We start from the raw sequence: 7035 nt of genomic DNA, 5'->3' as shown, positions 1-7035 counted from the left end.
GAGAACTTCATGTCTGAACTTTCCGACCATATGAATAAATTTTGGAAAATTTCAAAAATATTAAGAAACAAACATAAAAATACTAATTCTAACCCAATTCAAGCACCGACAGGAGAAATGCTGTACGAACCAGACGATAAAGCAAATGCAATAGCAGATAGCTACGAGGAGCAATTTTCACCTAATAATGATTTAGGGGACCCACAATTCACACAAGAGGTGCTTGAAAACTTAAATAATTTCCAACAGGCCCCAGTAATTTCCAATCCAGATTTAATTACACTTCCAGAATTACTCACAATTGTAAAACGCGTTAAAGAAAATAAAGCCCCAGGACATGATAAAATTACATATAAATTAATTAAAAACCTGCCAGTAAATGCACTCCTTGCCATTTTAAATCTGTTTAATGCTATTTTGACTTATCAACATTTTCCGCAGATATGGAAAACTGCAAAAATTATCACTTTACCTAAACCTGGAAAACCTCCTACAATTCCTACCAACAGACGGCCAATATCTCTCCTTAGTTCCATTAGTAAATTATTCGAGAAATTACTACTTTCAAGACTACAATTTCATTCTGTAGTACACAATATTATCCCGGATACACAATTTGGTTTTCGCTCAGCCCATTCTACAGTTCACGCACTCACAAAATTTACTACAGAAACCATGGCTGCCATGCAGAAAAAAGAATTCACAATAGCAGTATTCCTAGATGTCGCCAAAGCTTTCGACAAAGTCTGGATACCTGGTCTGATACAAAAATTAATTTCTTTCAATTTTCCTGATTGTTACATCAAATTACTAACCAGCTATTTTCAGGATAGGAAATTCTATGTTACCATTGACAAAGGCCATTCTTCCACTCGCTCCATCACTGCTGGAGTACCTCAAGGCTCTGCCATTTCTCCATTTCTATACAATATTTATACTGCTGACATACCAATTACTCATTCAAACATCCAAATGTATGCAGACGACACAGTTATCTTTACCCACGACAAAAGTTTACCGTATGCAATCCTACGCACACAACTTCAATTAAACGATCTCGAAATATGGTTCAATAAATGGAAAATTAAAACTAATCCCACTAAATCACAGGCTTTAAATTTTACCAACCGTCGGCTTAATCCAACACGAAATGTAACTTTAAATAACGAAATAATTCCCTATTCAGAAACTGCAACCTACTTAGGATTAACTATCGACAGAAAGCTAAGATGGAATACACATATAAATAAACTCAGGGGGTCGGCATTGGCTAAACTTCACCAACTTTACCCACTACTTAAAAGCAGTAATTTGCCTCGTCACCTAAAAATACTAATCTATGTTTCTACTGTCCGCTCAGCATTCATGTACGGTAACGAAGTCTGGGGTAATGTATCCACCTATTATAAAAATATTCTCCAAGTCATACAAAATAAATACCTCCGCATAATTGGGAACGCCCCTCCCAGGACAAGGACAGTAGAACTGCACGAACGACTAAAAATTCCCTTAATTAAAAACTACCTTGTTTTTCGCAACAATAAATTTTTTCATAAACTCCCACTTCACAACAACCCGGTTATTAAACGCATAGGCGATTATAATCCAGACATAAATAGACGTCTAAAACGCCCTAAAATGGCCGTAGATCTACAATAATTAAGTAAAAAAAAAAAAAAAAAAAAAAAAAAAAATGAGTACAGACGCGGCCGCTCTCGCGCCGCGTGTCTCTTTGCGCCACAGCTCACAAGTAAATACTATTCTCGGTCCCGGACCGTCAAGAGAATTCCCGGCCAGAGCCGATCCAGCCAACCAGAGCGAAGCACCGACTTCGCTCCCGCACAGCTCGATTTATTTATACAAAATTCAAACTCACACATAAAGTCAAGACTACACCACATTCAGGCAGAAAATAAATAAATAATATTCCTAATAATTACTAAATGAATTACATTAAATCTAACATACCCTCAAAATCAGGCTGTGTATTGGCTAGAGCCAATATCCAAACCTAACAACTCGAAGCACCGCCTTCGTTTATCCAACCAGACTTCATGCAGCACCTTCCTGGAGTTAGGGCCGCGCTTCTGCGGCCGATTAGCGTAACTTAGGCACTTAATGCACCCATTTTTTGGCTTAACTATAAAAATTTTCAGACAATTCTGATCATTAAGACCCACTATATTCAAAATTTATTTTAATTAACTAGACAGGGAACGAGGCAGGTGGGGGACGCCTGCCTACACTCTCTCCCTTAGTGGGCAGGGAGGGGGGGTGAATCAAAAGGGTACCAAGGAGAGGAGTGGCAACACTCCTCTCCTTCGAGATGACGGCTGGGTTTGCGCTGCAGGCTCAGAAAGACAATTGACAGACGGGAGGAGGAGGGGGCCTTTCCCTCTCTCACCCTCACGCCACTGTATGATGCCAAAAAGGGAGGACAAGAGCCCCTCAAAAGGCTTGTACCTCCCCCGCGCTGAGGGGCTTCGCCCCAGTGATGAAAAGCGGCGGCGGCCGAGCAGCAGATTCATCGCGACCTCGGAGCTGTTCGGATCGTCGGAGTGCGGCCCTGCCTCCTTCTTCGCTTCGCACCGCTTCGATAGCTCGTGGACACGAGGGTGGCAGCCGACCTGCGAGTTAATTTTTAACAACTCGACAGGTCATCTCGAGCCTAGCCCGCTCGGGTCAGCGGCGAGCCCCCTCACAGCGATTAGGGATACGTTTTTGACAGACCACACGCTCTTAAAGCAACAGACAGGCATTCCAGCAACCTCCCCCCCCTCCTACACCCGCGCCCTGGGGCCGGCTGGGGAAGGGGCCAGTGGCATGCAGGAACAGGACATCCCGTCCCTGTCAATTCCGGACAACCTTCCGCCTGGCGCAGCCCTAATCTCCTACGAGGGAGGTACTTTCCAGGTACAGGTACCTGACCACACCATATCAGACACCGCACCCCCCCAGGAACCCACGAACATGGACACGACCACCTCTGTCCCTCCTACCGACTCCGCGCCGCTCATGGTCCCCGCGAGCGACATGGCGAAATTCAGGGCCTGGCTGCACTTCCAGGAAAAAGAAAAGAATGCAGCAGAGCAGCGAGAGGAGGAACAGGAGCGACAAGCTGAATGGACCATGCAGCGGAAACGGCAGCGAACAACAGCGCCAGCAGTCAGGCCACCTGAAATCGCGGTTACAAATCGCTTCGCCACGCTCGCGGAGGCAGACGCGTCCCGACCCACGGCAGGGCCCTCCAGCGCCCCCCCTCCACCCGCTCCAGCTCCGGCCAATCAGGGCGCAGCCGCCCCCTCCACCCGCACCCCGCGTGCCTCAGGACCGCGCAAACACGCGCTCAGGCTGGTCGTTCCAGACCAGTCTCTCTACAGCCAGCTAGTGGCTCGCATGCGATCTCTCGCCCCAGGGGCCGCGCAGATTTCTCTCGTGCGCGAGGGCCTGCAGATCGCGTGCGAACACTTGCAGGCATACCAATCTCTCAAAAAATACCTTGATTCAGTGCCAGTCCCGTACTACACTTTCTGTACAGCCTCTGAGTTGCCTCAGAAAGTTGTTGTCCGCATGCCGCGCGCCACGCCAACGGAATCAATCAGAGAAGACTTGGAGGCACGTGGGTACACCATCTTGGACGTCTACCAATTCCACAAAAAATGCGCGGACCCTGCCGATCCCACCAACACCTGGGAGGAGCCACTACCGCTCTTTAGCGTCACGGCCGCTAAGAATGACACCCTCCCTCGCCTCACGTCACTCACAACTATCAACATGACCCGTGTTGAAGTGACACAATACCGCAAACGTGTCGGGGACGTTGCGCAGTGTCAGAACTGCTGGAAGTTTTTGCACACTCGCAACTTCTGCCGACTCGCCACCAAATGCAAGCACTGCGCCGGGCCCCACACATACGCCGCCTGTCCCAACCTCAACAAAAATCCCAACTGTGCGAACTGCAAGGGAAATGGCGTGCACGAGGGGAACTCCAAACTTTGCCCCGAATACCTGAAGTATGTGCAATTCCGTCAGGATCAGGCGTCTTCGCGCGCAGAACTCGCGCAGCCTCTTGCGACACAGCCAACACCAGCTCACTACCCACTGCTACCACCCCCCGCACCCACGAGGCCAGTGGTGCCAACTTTCTCGTTCGCACAGGCGGCGAACAACAACGCACAACGCATTATCGTACCGCAACACACACCAGCTCCCACCCCCCCTCCTCCCCCCACCCCCTCCCAACACCCACCCCCCCTCTCCCAAGCTCCTACCGCAACTCCAAGCTCCCTCGGCGACTGTGCTGGCATCCAATCCGCCATGTCCGACCTCCGGGACCTGATGAATTTCCTGCGCGATGCCAACTTCGCCGCATTCATGGCACACATGAAGCCCTACATGCTCCTTGCCAACACAGCCACCGATCCCTCAATGAAGACCCTCCTGCTGGTGCAGGCCCTGACAACCTTCTCCGGGGCCGTTTAATGGGTACACATCCTCCTGCCCCGAACCCAGGTACCCTTTCCATCCTGTACTGGAATGCTAATGGGATAACCACACAACTCTACGAACTTGAGAGAGTTCTGGAGGAGTACGGAGTGGAAGTGGCCTTAATTAACGAAACATTTTTAAAACCTACAAAACGTTGCACTATTAAAAATTACATAACTTACCGCACAGACAGAGTAACTGCCGGAGGAGGAACTCTAATTTTAGTCCATAACCGACTTCAACACCACATAAATAAACCTTCAGAAACCAGCCACATAGAAAATACGTCTATAAATATTCGCACAAATACCGGCCACATAACTTTAGTCGCAGCCTACTGCTCGCCAAATAAACCTCTGCTAAATACAGACCTCAACGAAATAATAAACCAACCGCACCCATTCATTATAGCTGGCGATCTAAATGCAAAACATAAACAGTGGAACAGTAGATATAACAATCGCAAAGGGGCAGTGTTAAGCGAACACTCACTACAAAATAAATATTTAATCCATGCGCCGATCACTCCCACGCATTACCATGCTAATATCAGCCATCAGCCAGACGTTTTAGATATAATTCTCACTAATATTCCTAATATAAATATTCAACTAAAAGTTCTGCCAGAACTTGATTCTGACCATTTACCTGTACACTGTGTTATTGAAACACATGTTCTAACACATCCAAACCCAGTACTTTGTCGAACCCCGGTCATCAACTGGGAGACATTTAAAATTGAATTAGAGGAAATATTTGAAAATAATAATATAATAATAACTTCTAAAGAACAAATAGACCCCGCGGCCGAAATAATTCAAAATACATTTTTAAACATAGTTAAAAAGCACACCACGTTTTTAAATAGGCGCGAATTTTTAAAACATGCATTTCCGGATGCCGACCTCCTCCTAATAAATAAAAGACAAGCACGCCATAAATACCAAAAATTCCGCACACTTGAAAATAAAAATAAATATTACGCACTTAAAAATCAACTTAGGCACGAACTTCTCAAATTAAAAATACATAACTGGGAACACTTTGTAGCTGATCTCTCTGATAGCATGAATAAATTCTGGAAAATAGCTAAAGTATTAAGAACCACGACTAAAAATACAAACTCTAACCCGGTTCAATCCCCGACGGGTACACTTCTCTACGAACCATCTGATAAAGCTAACGCAATTGCCGATTGCTACGAACAGCAATTTACACCGAATAACGACATCGGAGACCCGATTTTTACGCAGGAGCTCTTAGAAAATATAAATAATTTCAATCACTCCCCTCCCACTTCCATTCCCGATCCAGTCACTCTCCCGGAAGTAATCAGCATTATCAAACACGTAAAACTAAATAAAGCCCCGGGTGAGGATAAAATTACTTATCAACTTCTTAAAAATCTGCCATTTAATGCTCTATCCGCCATAACAGATCTTTTAAATGCCATACTCACGTTTCAACACTTCCCCAGCTCCTGGAAGACTGCTAAAATTATTACTATACCAAAACCAGGTAAAAATCCTAAAATGCCCGAAAACAGACGCCCTATTTCACTGCTCAGCTCTCTTAGTAAAATCTTTGAAAAACTGTTTTTAACCAGGCTCCAAACTCATGCGGCAGTGCACAAAATTATCCCGGACACACAATTTGGTTTCCGCTCAGCTCACTCCACAGTTCATGCACTTACTAAATTTACTACAGAAACCATGGCTGCCATGCAGAAAAAAGAATTCACCATCGCAGTATTTTTAGATGTTGCCAAAGCATTTGACAAGGTCTGGATCCCGGGGCTCCTACAAAAGTTAATATCATTTAATTTCCCGGACTGCTACATCCATTTACTAAGCAGATACTTTCAAAATAGAAAATTTTACGTATCAATAGACAAAGGGCAGTCTACTATCCGGCCAATCACCGCAGGTGTACCGCAGGGCTCGGCAATTTCGCCATTCCTGTACAATATATATACTGCAGACATCCCAGTTACTCACTCCACCATTCAAATGTACGCCGATGACACAGTAATTTTCACACACGACCCTAACCTTCCCTACGCTGTTCTCCGCACTCAACTACAATTAAATGATTTAGAACTCTGGTTCACTAAATGGAAAATTAAAACTAACCCAGCCAAGTCGCAAGCTCTAAATCTCACCTCTCGCAGACTAAAACCCTCTAAACACGTAACTCTAAATAATATAATAATTCCTTATACTGAAACTGCCACGTATTTAGGTTTAACTATAGACAATAAGCTTCGTTGGACCACACACATTCACAAAGTGCGGGGGGCAGCGATGGCCAAACTATCCCTACTGTACCCTCTCCTCAAGAGTAATAAACTACCCCGCCACTTAAAATTACTCCTTTACGTGTCTATTGTCCGTTCCGCGTTTATGTACGGTAACGAAGTCTGGGGCAATGTTACCAACTACCAAAAACAAATTTTGCAGGTAATTCAAAATAAATTTCTCAGGATAATCGGCGATGCGCCCCCACTCACACGGACAATAGACTTACACAGCCGACTTAAAATTCCTC

The sequence above is a fragment of the Bacillus rossius genome, unplaced genomic scaffold, assembly GCF_032445375.1.
Source record: "Bacillus rossius redtenbacheri isolate Brsri unplaced genomic scaffold, Brsri_v3 Brsri_v3_scf35, whole genome shotgun sequence".
Taxonomy (NCBI): Eukaryota; Metazoa; Arthropoda; class Insecta; order Phasmatodea; family Bacillidae; genus Bacillus; species Bacillus rossius.
This window is presented reverse-complemented; position numbering follows the sequence as displayed.